Below are 21,359 nucleotides of genomic sequence, written 5' to 3'. Positions count from 1 at the left end.
ATAAGCAGTCAAAACTGACATGATGAACTTTATTGTGCAACTGGCCAACTAAAGAGTGCAATTTTCCCCCCTGAGGACACATTCCACATTTTGTCCACATTTTAAGACTCACTTTAATCTCCAATTCACATATCTGTACACCTATTTCCTTTGTGCTGATTTCACTTAAATGCATGGTTTGTCAAATGAAGACTGTAAACCAATATTTACGCTATTACATGTAACACAAAGGAATGGCTTTTAACAGAAATTCATCAACCTCCTCCACAACATTTTTTCTTATAAAATACAGGCATCAAAACAATTCTGAACATATTTATGATACTACTAGTAGTCAGCACTCATACCGCTTCAAACATTCACAATTTGTGGCAATATTCATTGTACCTGCTACTTTAGACAATCTCAACTGAAGCTCTTTCACAAAGCAAGATGGATAAAGCATGCCTATTTTCCCTTCTTGAGATTTTTTTTTTTACTTTTCTATAGTAATCTGACTCTTCTCCCAGGCTTTCATTTTGTAAACCTGAATTCTATTTTGAGTACTCCGAGTTTATGCTTAAGTGATGGTGTCTCAACAAGAGGAAGGAAAATTGTGCTGCATTTTTCCTCCTGTAAACTGAAAACATAATGGTGTATATATTTTAAATATATTCTTACCAATGTCCAGGTCATGTTTACCAGCTGGAATTCTTTTACTTAATGTGTGGGTACTCTGCACTGTGAAATATATATATATTTAAATATTTTATTTATTTATTCATGAGACACACACACACAGAGGCAGAGACACAGGCAGAGAGAGAAGCAGGCTCCATGCAGGGAGCCTGACGTGAGACTCAATCCCGGGTCTCCAGGATCACGCCCTGGGCCAAAGGTGGTGCTAAACCGCTGAGCCACCCAGGCTGCCCTGCACTGTGATATTTAATCAAGACATTAACACAAGTAGAAGATTGTTGGTTTAAGACAAGTTTGAGATCCACTAAAATTAGTTGTTCTGTGTTTGTCCTTCTGGTGGCTGTGGAAACTTCCTATATTTGGACATCACTAGACATCTTATCTCCTGAAGTACAACTTTAATGTTATATTTTGCTTTTTTGCCAACACTGGTATGCTCTGTGCATCCACCATTCTATTGGAATTATTAATTCCATTCATATTAATTTTGGTTACAAATCTAACTGATAGAGGGGCTCCTGGATATTTAGGTCCACATTCTACTTTCAGGCTATGTATTCTGTTTTCATAATTTGTCTGTGGAGATTGCCATCTTCTCCTACCCCCAACACCAAGAGTGCAATTTTCAAAAAATAATTTGAACCAAGAATCTTGATTACTGTAACTAACGTTAAAAGTGGCTGGCTTCCGGGATGCCTGGGTGGCTCAGTGGTTGAGCGCCTGCCTTCAGCCAAGCATGTGATCCTGGGGTCCCGGGATCAAGTCTCACATTGGGCTCCCTGCAAGGAGCCTGCTTCTCTCTCTGCCTATCTCTCTCTCTCTCTCTCTCCCTCCCTCTCTCTCTCTCTCTCTCATGAATAAATAAATAAAATCTTAAAAAAAAGTGGCTGGCTTCCAAGGGTGGAAAGGAACTAGAAAGTGCTTTTATAGATTCAGAATATTTTCATAACAATGGTTTTGAAGGAAACAATGCATATGTATGGGTCTTCATTAAAGCACACAAAAGCCACAAAAGGCTAGAAAATCATGAGAGGTCACCACATGAGTAAGATAACTTTTTTTTTTTAACAGAAAACAGCTGAGAGTCAGTCTCTTCTGTTTTATGTAGAGGAATTTAGCTGATTATAAGGGATAGAAGGGACAAGCAGGGCAGTTTAGAGAAATCATAATCATGGGAGTCTTTCTTACCAGGATTTACACTAAATTGTCAAGAAGAAAAAGTCTGTTTTTTGTTCCTTCATCTGTTCACATTCTGAATCCAGGATTCAGTGATACCAGTTATGAAGAATAAGGAGTTGAATAAGAACCAATCCCAGATCCTAAGTAGTTTATAGTTTAGAAGGAAAGATTAAGCATGATTATGTCATCAATATATCCTGCTTGACTAGCCTACTTACAAAATAAGGTTACATTTCCTTTAAATGTCTAATAATTGCCTTGTACTCATCAACTTCTGCCACAGTGCTAGGCTTTGAGTAAATGATAAAGTATTTGTGATTCAGTTATTATCTGCTTCCCTGATAGTATAACTGGCCATATACGACTAGGTTTTCTCAGACTGGATGAATTGACTTTAAGGGTTTATCCCATTCCTTCTAATATATTACAGTGTTTGCTCTTCTTGAGTAAAGCAACGGTAGTGAAATATTTAAGGGAAAGTTTCTTAATTTGAAAAGAATCAGACCAAGATATGGAAACAACTAAATGCCTACCTATCCTATCCTAAATGGATAAAAAAAATGTGGTATCTATACACAATGGGATATTATTCAGCCACGAGAAAGGAGGATACTCTGCCATTTGTGACAACATGGATGGACAGAGAGCTCATTATGCTAAATGAGGTAAGTCAGACAGAGAAAAACAAATACTGTATGATATCACTTATACGTGGAATCTAAAAAACTCAAACTTGTAAAAACAGAGTAGAATAATAGTTACCCTAAGGAGAGGGGTGGGGGATATGACTGATATTATTTAAGGATACAAACATGGAATGAATAGTAAATAAGCTACAGAGATCTAATGCACACTATCATGAATATAAACAATATTTTACTGTTATTATATAATGTGATAAATGTCACTACAATAGCAATCATATTACAATCTATAAATGTATGAAAGTAACACATACCTTAAATTTAGTGTTACATGTTAAATATATTCAGTGAAAATATAAAGAATCAAAAGTTATATACAGCTCAAAAACAGAGATAACAAACTCTCAGTGTATCACCTCTTCAATAAAACCTGACAAGGCAAAGGCTATTTATTATCTTTTCAGTATGTGAAAACACAATTTCAATTATATTATCAGATTATTTCTTACATTTTAGAACTTTTCCAAGCATTGCTCCTTTCCAAATGTTTTTACATTTTCCTATGTCACAGTTAATATTTTTATTCTATTTAAGGCAGCTTTATTTGACAACAATCTATGTGATCTTAATTGAATTTTGAACCTAGTTTTAAAAAACCGAAGGGTTAGGTGATGAAATAAAGCTTCATGACATTTGGCTGCCCTTTTAGAATTTCATTAACATAAGTGAGACAAAACAAACTACAAATAAGCAGAAAAAAAACCCCCAGCTAAAATGGGGAAACACCAAAGAAGTTATTTTTACCTAGACAAACCTGAATATGCAACTATGAAAAAATGCACTCAATTCTTTGTCTTACAGCTTTTTATTCTGTTGATTCTGTTTTCAAACTTTACATTGTTCACAGTGGACTTCAACAAACAAAATATTTCTTTTTGCCGGCTTTATTAATGAGATGCAACTGACATATAGCATTGTGTAAGCTTAAGGTAGACAATGTGTTGATTTGATACACTTACATATTGCAAAATGATTATTACCATGGCATTAGCTAACACCTCCATGTGTCACATAATTACTAATTCTTTTTTTGTGGTAAGAACATTTAAGATTTATTCTCTTAGCAACTTTCAAGTACATAATACAGGATTATTAGCTACAAAATGTTTCTTGAAAAGTATTATGACTTAAAGTAACCTCCAACTTCTAATCTTACACTGTTCATTAGTTATCCTAAAGTGCCATGCAAATTGGTATTCTTATAATCATGAATACAGAAATGGGGTATTCACTAACATTGAATTTTCAATGACAAGCTTTTCTGCAGTAAGCAAAACATTCATTTGTTTTTCAACACTTTTAAATCAACTACAACATAACTGGATGTTAATAATCTAGTACAAAATATGCATAGGGTGGATAATTTCTCCACTCTTCAAAGTTTAGATTGCCACAGGGAAATAATAAAAGTTAGTTTTAATAAAGCAAACTTTAAATGAGAAGTTACATAAGTAAATAAATCACTGAATTGACTATAGTGCTAGTTTAGCATTTTAACTATTACAGGGCTAAACTGGAAAGCACACTATCGCTTTAGAGAAAATATTTTATTCGGAGTCATTTTATTAACCCCTTTGATGAATTCAATATGAACTTGATATAACTGGCAAGAATCAGAAATATTTTTAAAATAGAATCTAAGTAAATAAGGTCAAGTTTAAGGATACCTGAAGTTCACTAAACTGAAAGTAAATAAATTAAAAACAAATTTTTTTAAGTCATCTCTAACCCAATGTGGGGCTTGAACTCACAAACTCAAGGTCAAAACTCACATGCTCTGCTGACTGAGCCAGCCAGATGCCCCTGAAAGTAAATACATTTCAGAGCTCCCAAGAACTACTTAATCTCCAAGAACAAGAAGAACTTTAGAAGAAGAAGGAATTCACCACCACAAATATCAAGATTTATGTGTTTGGGCGGCGGGTGGCAGAGGAGGGGGTTTGCAAATGGTTGAACACTACCATGATTTTAGATACTGGCATTTTCTTGGATCAGATTTATTATATGTACATTATCTCAAATGTTTCTTAAGTATATACATTGTTAAACAGAGAGATCATCTGCTGTCAGTATATTAGATTTTGTTAATATTTAATTTATCTGCTCAAATTTACATTTGTCTTACTATTAATTTGGGTTCTTTGGAAAAGACTAACTCTCTTCACCGTATTTTTTTTTCCTTTCAGTGAGTGCCGTGAGTAAATTTGACTAGTAGCTGATTCTTAGACACACCAGGTAGCACATCTGCCTTCCCACTGTAATGATGGGTATGAGAGGAATACACTAGATTCCTGGCTACAACTTCTCATTCTCAACATGAGGACAGAAAATTCTACTTTGCACATGTGAATTTATACACCATGATTAATGGCAAAAAAGGCAAAAAGACTGTCCATTTCTATCCTCAAGACATCCTCTTTGCCTTGATTTATACCCGGGATATTCTTTTTTTAAAAGATTTTATTTATTTATTCATGAGAGACAGAGAGAGAGACAGAGACATGGGAAGAGGGAAGAGAAGCAGGCTCCATGCAGAGAGCCCAATGTGGGACTCGATCCCCGGCCTCCAGGATCACGCCCTGAGCCAAAGGCAGATACTCAACCACTGAGCCACCCAGGCGTCCCTACACCAGGAATATCTTTGTGGGGCTGTCTGGGTAAATGAAAGGATGTCCTCTCTTTTGAGCACCATTTGGATGACTACACAGATTCTGACTCAGGCTGTGAGTATCTGGCAAAAGGGGCAAATGAGTGGTTTACTGCAGGCATCAATAAAGATATCTGACTTGTACTATTATGTTATTCTAAAAACAGAATCAATGATACCTGAGCTGAAGGGAAGTGCAGCAAAAAGCTCCTTTAAAAAAAAAAAACAAAAAATAAAATGGTAACAGATTCATTCAAACAACCATTGTTCTTTTGGGAAAAGGCCAAGTTTGAGGTTAATGTGACATTATCTGTGAAATACTGAAAAATCTGTTGGCCTTGAAAGGTATGTCAACATATTGCCAGCTTTGAGTTACCTTAGTAACTAATAGACTAAGACCTTGCGAGTATTTAGTGACCAAGGAAAGTGGAAAGCCATTTAGATGTTCTAAGTGCACCCGAAATTTTTTTTCATTGCATTAAACTGGTTTGTGTTCTTTCTTTTCCTCATTTCTGAGCTTTCAGAACAGGTAAATGAAAAACAGCCTGAAAATAATTTAGTTAAAGAATAAGAACAAAATTGGGATTAGGAAAACTAAGGCAAATAATTGGGCTTCCGATCTAAGTGGTAGTTTGCATGAAATCCTGATCTCACATTAGCATTAAACTTAAGACAAGTAACACAGAAAAGGTACTGTGAAATGTTTGAGGTCATTCTCGGTCACACTTTTGGATTAAATGAATTCTTTCATTTAAAGAAGATAAGAACATTTTTCAGTGATATCTTGGCATACTTGGATACTTCAAATGTCATTTTAGTGATTATCTTTGTATAAATCATTAGGCTGAACAGAACATTTAGAATTGTGAGTGACTGGGAATTTATCCAGTCCAAGTCAGAGAGGTTCCCAAGCTAGTGAGAAAATGGGCAAAGATAAGCAAACTCACTGTTTCATGAGTGTGGCTTCTCCCTCTGCCGTGCTGCCTTTCCAACACCATCAGAAAGCATATAAAATCTGGTCACTGACTTATGCCTATCACGGGACTGGCTTTTTTTTCCCTTTTTTTGGGTTTCATTATTATAGAACCCTTGCTCTCCTAGCATGACCCCAGCAAAACAAAGGAGAAACTAGCCTCAATAAAAACAGCTTAGTGAAATATAATGTACATGCCATAAAATTCATTTAAGTGTACAGCTCAACAATTTTTACTATATTTACAGAGATAAGCAATCATCATGACAATCTAATTTTAGAATATTTCCATTTTTCTCAAAAGAATCTCTATACTTTTAATAGCCATGCCCCTTTCCCATCCCTCACCCCAACTAAACAATGATGTATTTTCTATTTATATAGATTTGCCTCTTCTGGACTTTTCATATAAACAGAATCATAAAATATGTGGTCTTTTTTATTTTCTATTTTTTTAAGTGGGCTCCAGGCCCAGAGTGGAACCCAACATGGGGCTCAAACACATGACCCTGAGATCAAGACTTGAGCTGGGATCAAGAGTCGGATGCTTAACTGCCTGAGTCACCCAGGTGCCCCAATATGTGATATTTATTTATTTATTTTTAGAGTGGGAGTGGGAGTGGGTAGGGTGGGGGAGGGGCAGAGACAGAGAGGGGGAAACTTAAGCAGGCTCCACACTCAGCACAGAGCCCCACTCAGGGCTTGATCCCATGACCTTGAGATCATGACCTGAGATGAAACCAAGAGTCAGATGCTTAGCTGACTGAGACTGAGGTGCCCCAATATATGGCCTTTTGTTTTTTTTAAAGGTGTTATTTATTTATTCATGAGAGACACACAGAGAGAGAGGCAGAGACATAGGCAGAAGGAGAAGCAGGCTCCATGCAGGGAGCCCGATGGGGGACTCGATCCTGGAACTCCAGGATCACGCCCTGAACCAAAGGCAGACACTCAACCGCTGAGCCACCCAGGTGTCCCTATGTGGCCTTTTATGATAGGCTTCTTTCACTTAGCATGTTGTAGCAGGCAGCAGTACTTTATTCCTTTTTATTGCTAAATACTAGTTCATTGTATGGATAGACCCCAATTTACTCATCAGCTGATGGATATTTGGACTGTTTCCATTTTTTGTTATTATGAATAATGCTGCTATGAACATGCATGTACTAGTTTTTGTGTGGACAGGTTTTCATCTGTCTTGTGTAGATTCCTCGGAGTGGGATTTCTGAGGGCCTACCAGACTGTTTGCCAAAACGGCTGCACCATTTTACACGTTCACCAGCAGTATAGGAGGGTTCAAATGTCTCTGTCCTCTTTTTATTAGAGGTCTCCCAGCAGATAGTGAAGTCTCATTGTGTTTTTGATTTGCATCTTCCTGATGATTAATAATGTCATGCAGCATTTCGTTTACTTACTGGCCTTCCGTCTATCTTCTTTGGAATAATATCTCTTCAGACTCTGCACATTTTTTATTGGGTTACTGGGCTTTTTATTATTGAAGTGTTCTAGAGTTCTTTAAATCTTCTGGGTACAAGTCCCTTTGAGTCATATGATTTGCAAATATTTCCCCCCTCAGTTTGTAGGTTGTCTTTTCATTCTCTTGATGGTGTCTTTTGAGGTGCAAAAAATTTATGCAGGGGATTACAGGCCTTTAATATAATAGACTGACCCTGGAAATCAATTTCAAAGGAAATTTTGTGCATTGGTTATATATTGCTACTTAACAAATGACCTCAAACTTGGCAGCTTAAAGTAGCACACATTTATTACCTCCTAGTTTCCCCAGGTCAGGAATCGGGCACATTTTAGCTGGGGTCCTCTGCTCAGGGTCTTCAAAGGCTGAGACCAGGACGTTGGCGAGCTATGTCCCCATGTGAAAGCTTGATGGGGGAAGGTTTCTCTTTGAATCTTTGCCAAGTTGTTGGAAAAATTCATTTCTTTACTGAGATCTCTGTTTTCTTGCTTTCTGTCAGCCAGGGATGGTTCTCAGGTTCTACAGACCACTCAGGTTCTTATCACGTCACCTCCTCCACAGGCCACTTCACAACAGGACTCGTAGCTTCTTTGAGGGCAGAAGAACAATCTTTCTCACACTTTAAATCTCTAGGACTTCAGGAAGGACCAGATCTTTCCTGTAAAGACTCACCTGATTAGGTCAGGCCCACCAGAGATAATTTCCCTTTTGATTAATTCAAAGTCAACTGAATCATGGGGGTTCAGTCTCCTAACCAGGGGAGTCACATCCCATTATATTCACAGATTCCACGCACACTCAAGGATTATAAAGCTGTATACACCAACAGGTGGGACTCTTGGAAGCCATTTTAGGGTTCTGCTTACCACATCTCGAAATGGTAACTTTTCTACTCTATTTATACATGGAGAGATTTATGTGGGGAGCATTTTAATAATTTAATTTGTGATTTTCCCTTCTATTTAGAAGTTTAAAAATAACATGGAGTTTTTTGTACCTAAATTATATTTGCCTGATTTTTCATTTTTGAGGAAAGGTTAAGAGTGAACAAGTAAATGAGAGGCTTTCAAATCGACCATGTTTCAAATAATTACACTATATGAAATTACACATATGAAAACACATATGAAAAAACACATATAAAAACTACCAAGGCTATGGGTATTGAAAGAATAGTGTTCTCCTGAAATGTCTTTATTTGAAAGTCCATTTTTTTAAAGATTTTATTTATTCATGAGAGACAGAGAGAGAGAGAGAGAGAGAGAGAGAGAGGCAGAGACACAGGCAGAGGGAGGAGAAGCAGGCTCCACACAGAGAGCCCGATGTGGGACTGGATCCTGGGACTCCAGGATCACACCCTGGGCTGAAGGTAGGCGCTAAACTGCTGAGCCACCCAGGGATCCCCCACAAAAGTCCATTTTTAAGGTAAAATACTTTTCATTTTTCAAATATTTATTTGAAAATCAAACCTCTCTCATTCCTAAAACCCCTATCTAATGCCCAGTAAGCAAGCAAGGAACAAAGTTTACTTACATGGGATCAGAATAAATAGTCAAGAGAAAAATATTTGTGGAAATCATAATTTTGGATAATGACTATTTCTATCATTGCTGCCTTCCATAGTACATTATTTTCACTTCTCAATGCTCTGGGGCTTTGAACAACTATAGAAGATCCTAATAACTGAATTGTCATTGCAAACTAAAAATCCTTTTGTTACTTCTTGCTTAAAGCAATTTGATTGATAACACCATTGTGTAAATGAAATTTGCTAAGAGAGTAGAACTTAAATATTTTCTTCAAAATGAAAATAGATCAATCTATGAGGCAATGGATGAGCTACTTAATGAGATGGGGGGGGAGATCCTTGCACAATAGTTACATATATCAAAATCACCACGACGTGCACTTTAAATACCTTCCAATTTTGTCAGTTATATTTCAATAAAGCCAAAATTTAATAAAAAGCAATTTGGGCTGCAGTATAGGTAAAGGAGGATGAGTTATGGCTTGAGTTGAGGAAGAATTCAATCATGACTGGTGAACTGGTGGGGTCATCCTGCCATGGAAGTGTCCTGGGAAGGATCTCAGTGTGTGCCTACTGTTGTGGCACAGACATATCTGAATGCTTCTAATGAGTTGGGATGACCAAAGAGTCATTTATTTGTAGGAGTTGCTAGAAACTTCTTGGGAGAGAATTTATTTGAAGATTCTTGTCTCAGTATTTTTCCAGATTCAGGACCTGAGGGAAGGATCCAAATTCAAGGAGCTTAATTGGGAGGTACAGATAACGTTGGTAGAAGAATGGGGTCATGAGACAGGGCAGGGAAGGTAACCAATACATGAAGCCAACTGCCCCAGGGGAATTCCGGAGCAGAATTCCTCTGGAAAATAGTACACAACACATGAAGTATGAGAGCTAAGAAGTTTACACACCTATCTTGAGAATCAAGGGCTGAGGGCTGCTCCCAGGAGGTGTGCATTCCTTAGCACTGGGCACATCCTTAGGCACAGGGATATGGATTTGGGTAGCTGGACGTCTACAGCAACATACAGAAAGTTCCAGGGACACTAAAAGACAGGGCACTGACAGTATCTGTTACAAGCTTATTCTCATCTTATGTCCTCTGAGGGAAGAGAAACATTCTGCCTTTTGCTTGAATCCATTTCTCCAGTCACTTGGACACTTAGGTAAATGCTGAAGTGAAAGAACGCTCTAAGTAAAAGCTGAGAAAGCTATTTCATTAAACTCAAAACATATGGACCGGGAATAACCCTGCTGCAGAACCCAATTCAACAGAGGGGAAGGAGCCCCATGCTCTTTTCCACCCAGAATATCATGTTCCTGGCAAAGCTTTGTGATAACCTGGGAATGAACTTGCTCTTGAGTACATTACTCTCCTGGGTTTTCCTAAACGTCCTGGAAAAGTGGGTCAGGGCTAGAAAATCCATTATTATTGTCAAGGCAACCACATTTCTGCAGACTAGTGAGGCGTGGGAAGATGACGTAGGCCATGAAATTCCCAGCAGCCTCCCTCCTCACCTAGTTCTCTTCCGTGTTCATTGTGCTCTGTTTATCATCTTTCATCTTCTTGTGGATCAGATCAGAAATAATTGGACAAGAAGCAGCTCTCAAGTTGTATTGTAAGATTCGTGATCAGAAACCATCTGAGAGTGAAGAGACTCTCCATCTGCCCACTTATAGACTCATCCTTTCAAGAACACAAAGAACTGGGTTTAACCACTCTATATTTTCTGTTTCTTTGGAGTTTTTGGTTTCCTGGGGCTCAAATGGAGAGAACCGGGTAGATCTCCGTCTTGCTGTTCATTTGTCTGCAATGGTCTATCAGGATGTCCTCCATGCTATGTGACAAATACATTGTCTCCATGTGTTCTTTCTCCTGCCTCAGATGAGCTCTTTTCTGACTGGTCCTTTTGTCCTCCATTCCCACATTTTCCATTATTAGAGGCTTTCCAACAGATTGCAGCCCTTCTACTGCAATGTCCCTCCCAACAGGCTCTACCACTCAAGGTCCTTGATGATGCTCATGTCCTTGGCATTTACCGTCTAGCTTCCATAGATTACGAGAGTCATCCTCTCCAGCAGGGCCCCTGTGGAGAACAACCCAGGTGGCTGGCATTCTGAAGATCCATGCCTGTTACTCTCAGCTGGGTGAGGAGAACCCACACTTCCAGGAGCTTGGACTTCACTGCTCTCTTTAGGGTGGGGTAGACTAGAAAAGGAAAAACCTTATTTGCTTATCCATGATGACTCTGTTGTGGGAATGAGACTCAGGTTATCCTTCAGCAAAGTCAATCTGTCTCACATGCTCCATATCCTTGGATTTTCACTGAGGCAAGTTTTAATCTTTCCCCTTCACAGATTAGGCAATAAGGCCAAGTGTGGTGAGACAGGTACCCCAGTGTGCCCATCTAGGAAGTAGCAGTGCTCAGCTGAGAAATGGACTGCAACTAGGGCACACATTCTCTGCACTGCTGCACCCTATCTTTCCCAGAACAAGACCTAGCTATCACCTTAAAAAGTTTGGTTTTTAGGAGAAATAGGTAAAAATGACCTGTATAAGAAATAAAGCCAAAAAAAAAAAAAAAACCAAAATGAAAGGAAACCCGAATAAATATCTGTACTGCTATGAGTAGGAAACAGATCAACAAGGATCCACATTCATGAGGTTTTGGATCTGAGGCACTGCTGGTCAACTGCTATTGAAAGTCAGATCATTTGTTGACAATATCTTTCAGCCCACAAGAAAGATTACATTGACAATGACTGCTTTTGGGACACAGAGTAAAATGAACTTCTAGGTTATCCCCGTCAAGGACCATTAAGTCCTGAACTATGAGGGACACTGTGAACGAGTCATATTTTAACCTCCCATGAGCACGCGGCCGGCAGGCTTCGCCCCCTCTCCTCCCTTCAACAAATCTGACCTTCACTGAAATTTATGTGAAAATGAAAAGGGAAAGGAAAGCTGTGGCCCTGCCAAATTCTGACGATGTTACTCATTTTAATTACTGGTATTTGGAAATTAAATGGCCTAGGGCTTGTTCGGCAATTTGTTTCTGGAAAAAAAATGATTTAAGCAAGCCACAGAGTTCCAGCATCTTTTTACAGCAGGTGTTGAACAAGGCGTTCATTCATTTTTCTTTTTTACAGAATGTCCTTGTAAGCATAATAACAATTAGGAAGCAAGGCCTTCACATGGAAACCTCAGGCTCGTTCTGACATTCTTCCTCCGGCTACTTCATTGCCTATAGTTCCCTCGGCCAGCTTTGCCAACGCCTGCACTTGAAAATTCCTTTTAAATAACATTCCACTTTGAAGACTTTTTTCTTCCTTGTAGAAGTAAAGATTTTAAAGGATAATACGAAGAGTACTTTAAAGTTAATTCAACTGCTTTTCCTGTCCTCCGGTTCTATTCTTTAGCTTTGGCTTTAGTTACAATGCCATTAATACAACAAGTTGAGGCAGTTTAAAGGAAAAGAAGGAGGGGCTATAAATGAAGTTGACTTTGAATCTGGGTTTCCAGCCATTGAAGTTGGTCATCTGCTCATAGTTTCATGAGCAGGACTATAATTTAAAACCTGCTTTTTTTTTTTAGCAACTTGGAAAGTTGCATGGGAAATCCCCTGAACACCAATTGGTTTTAGGTCCTTTTTAAAAAATACCTTTCAATCAATTTTTCTCATTTGTTCTAAAAAGGTGCTCAATCAAACTCAAAACTGGGTTTGTCGCTATCCTGTTTGCTTTAAGATCCACTAATAGACAACAGTGTGTTTCTGAAATGAAACATGACCATGAGCTAAAACAGAATCTTATCTGTATATGCTATACTAGCATATATCTGCTCATAGAAATTCCCCAGGCAACATGAAAATAGTTTACTTTTGTGCATGCAGTGTATATGGTACAGTGAAGCCATTAGATATTATACTCTAATTCATGTTATGTAGTCTAATATAAAATTATGATAAGTGGTGGTTGTTGATGATAACCAGCCAGGAAAAAGTATTAGGACAAAATGGCATCCGATCAGATGATAAGAGACTAGCTCAATTGACTGAAATGGGGAAGAAACTCAGTATAAAACTGTATGAGGGGGCTCCTATGTTCTGGATTGACTTTTCTAACCACAAACTGAAATTATGGTGTCATGTCTCAGATCCTATAGTTGTATCTTTGCAATTCTAAAAGCAGAAACTGAAATTAAAACAATAATAGTATCACTTTGTGTTAAGTTTAGGATTACCTTTTGCCAGTTCAGTTATTATCACTTTTTAAGATGGTTAACACATTTCAAAGAAGCTGATGTGCTAGAGAATTTGGCATGTGAAATGATTTGATTTGAAATGGTTAATCAACATTAGACTTGTGACTTTGACTTGAGAGGTATAAAGGAATCTTAAAGTTGATAAAAGTATTTAAATGTGTAAGTGGACCTGATTTACTTTATTAATGTTTCTGCTCTATTAGATTCACAGGAGCTGCTTAAGTGAAGAAGATTGCGTCATACTGGGAGCTGTGTAAAGAATTTTAATAATCAGATATATTAAATTGGTAGATATGTTGAAATTCTTTTTTTTAAATTTTTATTTATTTATGATAGTCACACAGAGAGAGAGAGAGGCAGAGACACAGGCAGAGGGAGAAGCAGGCTCCATGCACCGGGAGCCCGATGTGGGATTCGATCCGGGGTCTCCAGGATCACGCCCTGGGCCAAAGGCAGGCGCTAAACCGCTGCGCCACCCAGGGATCCCGATATGTTGAAATTCTTAAGGGAATTTAAGTATTTGAGGTTAATTGTTTAGGGGAATTTAACCCGCTAAATGTGAGCTAATGAACACCAATCAAAGAGTAAGTATAAATGATCCTTTATAATTTTAGAACTGTAAGGAGTATAAGATTTGTAATTGAACTTAAATGCTTGAGAAAATCTGGGTTTTAAATTTCTTTAATTTTACCAAAATACTCATTTAAAAATACATAGTAGCAAAAATTTTCTTTGGAAACAAAAAAATAATACGCTTAGATGTTTTAAAAACTCAAGTAAGATTGCTTGTTTGATGAGCACTGATTTTTATATGCATAATTATATTCTGAGTTTTGGTAAAGACACAGGCTATAATCTAAACTTTATTGGCAACCTCTGCTTTTACTCTCAGTACGTACCACCTGTGAGGATGTAAGAGCTGGTCTGTGTAGATATTTGTTGAGGCTTGAAATTAGTCAAATAATCAAATGACAATTGTCACTTTTTGTAGTGTATGATAGAGAAAATCAGTTGAAGAGCTGTTTCACTGAAAAGCTGATGTGAGGGGCACCTGGGCGGCTCAGTTGGTTGTCTGCCTTTGGCTCAGGTCATGATCCCGGGGTCCTGGGATCGAGTCCCACATCAGGCTCGGGGCTTCTCCTTGTCCCTCTGCCTGCCACTCTGCCTACTTGTGTTCTCTCTCTCCCTCTGTCAAATAAATAAATAAAATCTTTTTTAAAAAAAGGAAAGAAAAGCAGATGTGAGGTGAAATTAAGATCACTGAGATTTTCTACCTAAGAGTCTCATAAAAAGGACATACACAAGATGGCGAAAAGCTCTGAAGGTGATTCTTCCTCCTCGCCCTTCTGAGACTGAGTAATAAGAAACAGATAAAATTAAGAGAGAAGAGGAGATGCAGGAGAAGAAGAGAGGAGCAAATATTATTTTCTTTGACAGAAAGTTGGAGTAAATAGTCTCTCAAGTGCTTTCTCCGTAGGCCATATCTTCATGCCAAGGAAGATGGGGCAGCAGCACTCTGAAGGAGATACAATGAAATGTTAAGCAACTGCCGAAGGTCGCCAGGTAGGAAGGCACAGCACTGGACTCAAGCCCAGGTTGCCCACCCTTAACCATCTCAATATGTTATTGATAAAGACTTTATTGGATAAGTACTCCAACACATAGCAGGGGGCAGTAAGCTCTCTGAAGAGAAGTAGAGCTGGCTCAAGGCTATGGAGAATGACAGAATGGGGGAGAGGGAAGCACATGTTTAGATATGTTGGCCTTAGAGAGACCTCCCTGAGGAGATGAATTGAGGTCTGAAAGGAGAAAAGGCAGGGTTAAGTGAGGATCAGGAGGAACGCGTCCTGGCAGATGGATCTACTGGGCAGGGTCCCTCCAGTGGGAGCAAACTGGCAGTAATTACAAGGCGGCCGGGGCACAAAAGGGAAAGCAAAGAGCTAAGGAGTAGGAAATCGTCTCAGAGCTGGCTAGGGACCAAGGCACACCGAACCCACAGGACCTAATACAGAGGTTATGGCGAAACAGTGACGGCATTTGTAGCTATTAGTTCGTGACTGTTTTTTTAAAAATATTTTATTTATTTATTCATGAGACACACAGAGAGAGAGAGAGAAAGAGAGGCAGAGACACAGGCAGAGGAAGAAGTAGGCTCCATGCAGGATGCTGGATGTGGGACTCGATCCTGGGTCTCCAGGATCACGCCCTGAGCCAAAGGCAGATGCTTAATGGCAGAGCCACCCAGGCTGCCCGTGACTGTGTGTTTTAAGGAAAGGGTGAGACATTTCTTAGCTAGTCTATAAATATGTGGAGAAGAATCCAACAGGAAACTTCCTTGAGTCCAAGCCATGTGAGGACAGGGTGATGTGTATTAGGAGCTGCAGCACCAGAGCCGGGGCTCTTGGGGGAATTCAAACAAATTGTATTTACTGAGAAAATTTAAGTCAATGGTAGAAAACTGTCAATTTACAAATAAAATTGATGATTGCTTTGTGGAGTAAAGGGCATTTTATCATCAATAACTGAAAGGGGCAAAGTGATTAACAAGAATTATGCAAAGGTTGGTTTCAACAAAAGCTACTCATCTCTAAGTGATAAAGTACTATTAAAATTGCTTTCTTCTGAAAGAAATTGAGGAAGACACAAAAGATGGAAAAATATTCCATGCTCATTGATTGGCAGAATTAATATTGTGAAAATGTCAATGTTACCCAGGGCAAGTTACACGTTTAATGCAATCCCTATCAAAATATCATGGACTTTCTTCAGAGAGTTAGAACAAATTATTTTAAGATTTGTGTGGAATCAGAAAAGACCCCGAATAGCCAGGGGAACTTTAAAAAAGAAAACTGTATCTGGGGGCATCACAATGCCAGATTTCAGGTTGTACTACAAAGCTGTGGTCATCAAGACAGTGTGGTACTGGCACAAAAACAGACACATAGATCAATGGAACAGAACAGAGAACCCAGAAGTGGACCCTGAACTTTATGGTCAACTAATATTTGACAAAGGAGTAAAGACTATCTATCCATTGGAAGAAAGAGTCTCTTCAATAGATGGTGCTGGGAACATTGGACATCCACATGCAGAAGAATGAAGCTAGACCACTCTCTTGCACCATACACAAAGATAAATTCAAAATGGATGAAAGATCTAAATGTGAGACAAGATTCCATCAAAATCCTAGAGAAGAACACAGGCAACACCCTTTTTGAACTTGGCCACAGTAACTTCTTGCAAGATACATCATGAAGGCAAAAGAAACAAAAGCAAAAATGAACTGTTGGGACTTTGTCAAGATAAGAAGCTTCTGCATAGCAAAGGATACAGTCAACAAAACTAAAAGACAACCTACAGAATGGGAGAAGATATTTGCAAATGACGTATCAGATAAAGGGCTAGTTTCCGAGATCTATAAAGAACTTATTAAACTCAACACCCAAGAAACAAACAATCCAATCATGAAATGGGCAAAAGACATGAACAGAAATCTCACAGAGGAAGACATAGACGTGGCCAACAAGCAGGAGAAAATGCTCCGCATCACTTGCCATCAGGGAAATACAAATCAAAACCACAATGAGATACCACCTCACACCAGTGAGAATGGGGAAAATTAACAAGGCAGGAAACCACAAATGTTGGAGAGGATGCGGAGAAAAGGAAACCCTCTTGCACTGTTGGTGGGAATGTGAACTGGTGCAGCCACTCTGGAAAACTGTGGAGGTTCCTCAAAGAGTTAAAAATAGACCTGCCCTACGACCCAGCAATTGCACTGTTAGGGATTTACCCCGAAGATTCAGATGCAATGAAACGCCGGGACACCTGCACCCCAATGTTTCTAGCAGCAATGTCCACAATAGCCAAACTGTGGAAGGAGCCTCGGTGTCCATGGAAAGATGAATGGATAAAGAAGATGTGGTTTATGTATACAATGGAATATTACTCAGCCATTAGAAATGACAAATACCCACCATTTGCTTCGACGTGGATGAAACTGGAGGGTATTATGCTGAATGAAATAAGTCAATCGGAAAAGGACAAACATTATATGGTCTCATTCATTTGGGGAATATAAATAATAGTGAAAGGGAATATAGGGAAGGGAGAAGAAATGTGTGGGAAACATCAGAAAGGGAGACAGAACATGAAGACTCCTAACTCTGGGAAACGAACTAGGGGTGGTGGAAGGGGAGGAGGGCGGGGGTTGGGGGTGAATGGGTGACAGGCACTGAGGGGGGCACTTGACGGGATGAGCACTGGGTGTTATTCTGTATGTTGGCAAATTGAACATCAATAAAAATAAATTTATTATTAAAAATTGCTTTCTTCACAATTGTTAATTAAAATTATCTTCAAAATTTCATTTGTCATTTTTAATCATTCTTTCTCTGTGCTTCTAGGCTCTACTCTCTGACAAAAGTTTAGTTTTCTGTCTGTCCTACCTTAACATGTAGAATTTTCCTTCCAGTGGAATTTTCCTTCCAGTAGCTCTCGATAGTGGGATATTTATCACCCTAACAGCCTTTTGTCACAATGACTATGGGTAAGGTCATTACAGAGCAAGAGCCTGACTGCTAAATGTCCTGCCCTCTGAGGGATGGGCCCCCTCGATGAACTGTTCTTTCCCAAATGACAATACTACCCTGGTTGAAAGCACTGCACATATTTGAGTGCAGTGCTTTATGAATACGGAAATTAAATTTATTGATTTTTAAATGATATATAAATTTAAAATTTTTTATGAATTTTAAAAGAATAAAGAATTTATAAATAACTTATAAATAAATAATTTATAGAAAAATAATTTATAGATTTTAAATTTATAATGAATATGGATTTTCCCACCTAATGAATTTCTAAAGATGAAGATTTCCTGCCCAACATCTTAATAATTTCCCCACAGTCCACTTTAAGTGGACTCACATCAGTAGCTACTTTTAGTTTTCTATTTTATCAGTTAGACAATGGAGTAGTTTTTCTTGACCAGATTATAGGGACAGTATTATAGGAACTATTTGATCTGATTGAACAGCCATTTTTATGTATGCATATATTACACAGCTCCATACAGAAAGGGGAATCCATTCTATATACAAAAGTGAAGTAAATATTCACAATGTTATTTCATTACAGGCAATATGTTTTTATCAAAAATGAAGGATTCAGGCATATGGGTAGCTACATATGTGTGGCCATTTGTTTTCTAATGGCTGGGTTCTGTGTTTTCTGCCTGATTGATTAGTAGTTGGAACAGACTGGCAGGTAAGAAATGGATGATTAGACAAATTCTATATAGGAATTAATATTCAACATCCTCCAGCATCTAACCATTAACATAATTAGCCAACTTGGCTCCCCCAGGTTTTACAACTTATAGGGCCATAATGGGTACCATTTTCACTTATTAACATGCAGAAGAATAACTCATAGGCATATTTTTCTTGACCTTGATTCTTTTTTTCTTTCCCAAGTTTACAATGGCAGACAAAGTAATTTATAGAGAGACATTTCATGCCAAGGAAAGTAGCAAGGCCGAGCTGCAGCTATATTCTCATTTGGTATATGATATTTGTTTGGGGTTTTAGACTTTAGAAAGCACTTTTGCCTACATTGCCTGCATTGATTCTCACTATAGCTCTATAGGTAGGCAGGGCAAATATCACTGCTACTAAATAGTGTTTCGAGGGGGTGATATATAACTAATGTACTAGCAGGTTAAGCGATTTTCCAGAGGTCACTTGGCTGGTAAAGATGAGCTCAAAATAAAGTGTTTTGATTCTCAATTTATTCCCTCTGTACTTTTTAATCCCATCATTGAAAGAAAGAAAACTGGGAGAGGAAGCTCTATACCCTGTATTTGGACACAATGTGGATGAGATCGGATGTATCCAAGCCTACAGATTACTGGTAATTTCCCCCAAGTGTATGAAAAATATTTAAGTAAACTTTCCCACTCTTGGAACTTTTAATACCTTTGTCTCTGTCTTAAATAAAAATCAAAGCCCATTTGGATATATTTCAGAAAATACAAAGGACTATTTTAAGTTTCTGTATCTGAAGAGATTTAAAAATTAAAAGCCATACAAAGAATTAGTGATTTCAGAGGGGGTGACAAATTAAACCAAAAGGCCAATAAAAGTCCACGGAAGGTTTCTTTGGATGAAAAAGTAAGGTCTGCAGGAAGATGGTCTTATATTCAGCCTGCCTCAGTCAAATCATTAAACACCACAGAAACAACAAAATTATGTTATTTTTCCCAGCTGATGGTTAAGTGTCTTTTTTCCCCTAAGTTTTTAGCTGGATTTGGCAACCTAGTAATCCTAGTAGACCCATCAGATATAAATATATAGTTTGACTAAAGCTATCAGTTACAGACACTCCATTTCAGAATACCACGCTTGATTCCTTTAGTTAAGGGAATTATATAAATGTGTCACTTGAAAATGAGTATTAGTTTCTAAGCGTGGGACTCAATATATAAAAAGAAAGTAAAATTTAAGTTTTAAAGATATATATATAAAAAAGCATACCAACATATATGAGGAATGAAGACACAGCAAAAAGGCAAGGACAGGTTTAATTTTAAGAATGAGCAACTTACAATGATGTTTAATTTTTCTGAACATTATAACATGGGTTTTATTAGCAATAAAATCTCAGAAGAGGGCATTACCCAGGGAAATTATTGACCATGTGAAGTTAATGGACCTCTCCCTTGCCTTGGGCTATGAAACCTTTTAGCTAGTCGTCCATCAATCTTGGAAAATGCCTATACCAGGATCATTAATGCACAAGAAAGTTGAGAAAAGGGTGATGCGGGAATAAAAAAGATACAAGAAGGATACAAACTTTACATCTAAGGAATCATCACAAAAAATGTTTATAGAAATGGGCTACCAAGCTAGTATGGGGATATTCTCCACCCCACTCTCTCCATACACACACACATGCCCGCTTGCACAAACATGTTTATGTATATATGGATATATATAGCTTTCTTCTTTTATACCTTTGATATACATAACTTATGTACTTATTTATCAAGCTAGTATGGGGGATATTCTCTCTCTACACACATGTATATACTTCTTTTATACCTTTGAGACCTATACCAATTAAGAGAAAGATTTATCCAAAGAACCATAACTTCTGAATGTCACTTTACCAAAATTCAAATGAAATTACTTAGACTAAATTAGTCCTACAAAATGTTTCAACACTTGGCTGGGCAGGGAGGGAGGGAGGGAGGGAGGGGTGCAAAACAGAGGTGAAGGGCCTGGGAGAGAAATACAGCTCTCCATAAAGAAAGAAGCAGCAAGCTGGTGTGCACGCACTAGCCAGTACTGTATTAGAGTGGTCTCCCCACCTGTACATTGTTTAGACAGTATTATGTGACACTAGCAACTAAAGGGGTTAATCTTACTTTGCCTACTACATTTTTCTGGGTCTAAATGATCTGTTTGTTTTTAATAAATGATTAAACATCTCACTTCATAGACCATTTTAGAAGCATAAAAATGCAGGACACACCCTCATTTTCAAATTATTTATTCAGGTCAGTCTGAGAACTCCAAATGGTGCTCAGAATACTCCTTAAAGTAATTTGTTATTTCCCATGTTTCACATTTACTATTTTATGTTGAATGGAAAAAAAATGAGCCCAATAACAATTACTGTTATTATATTACAAAACTAAAATGCAGAATGGCTGATAGCTAAAGTTCAATTACAGGCTTTAACAAATCCTTTTTATTCTCATTGAGAAAAGGCCAAAAAAGGAAAGGCTCATTTAAAGCAAAATAACAGTTAAACAGCCAGCATTTATTATCATTTACAATGGGCTTATGACTGTGCCAAGAAATACTAAAGGCATGTAAAACATGGTCTTGCCCTCGGGCAGCTCACAATA

At 38.0% G+C, this 21,359-nt stretch overlaps 1 pseudogene; it reads right to left on the bottom strand.

Annotated features, from left to right (window-relative positions):
* Window positions 1-988: 988 nt before the first annotated feature.
* The window catches only part of LOC129517855 (ubiquitin-conjugating enzyme E2 variant 2-like), a 43,875-nt pseudogene continuing 23,504 nt past the window's right edge, over window positions 989-21,359 (bottom strand).

This window comes from Nyctereutes procyonoides, unplaced genomic scaffold (assembly GCF_905146905.1).
Source record: "Nyctereutes procyonoides isolate TBG_1078 unplaced genomic scaffold, NYPRO_anot_genome, whole genome shotgun sequence".
Taxonomy (NCBI): Eukaryota; Metazoa; Chordata; class Mammalia; order Carnivora; family Canidae; genus Nyctereutes; species Nyctereutes procyonoides.
The sequence above is the reverse complement of the archived record's forward strand: the minus strand, read 5'-3'. Positions and strand labels throughout refer to the sequence as shown.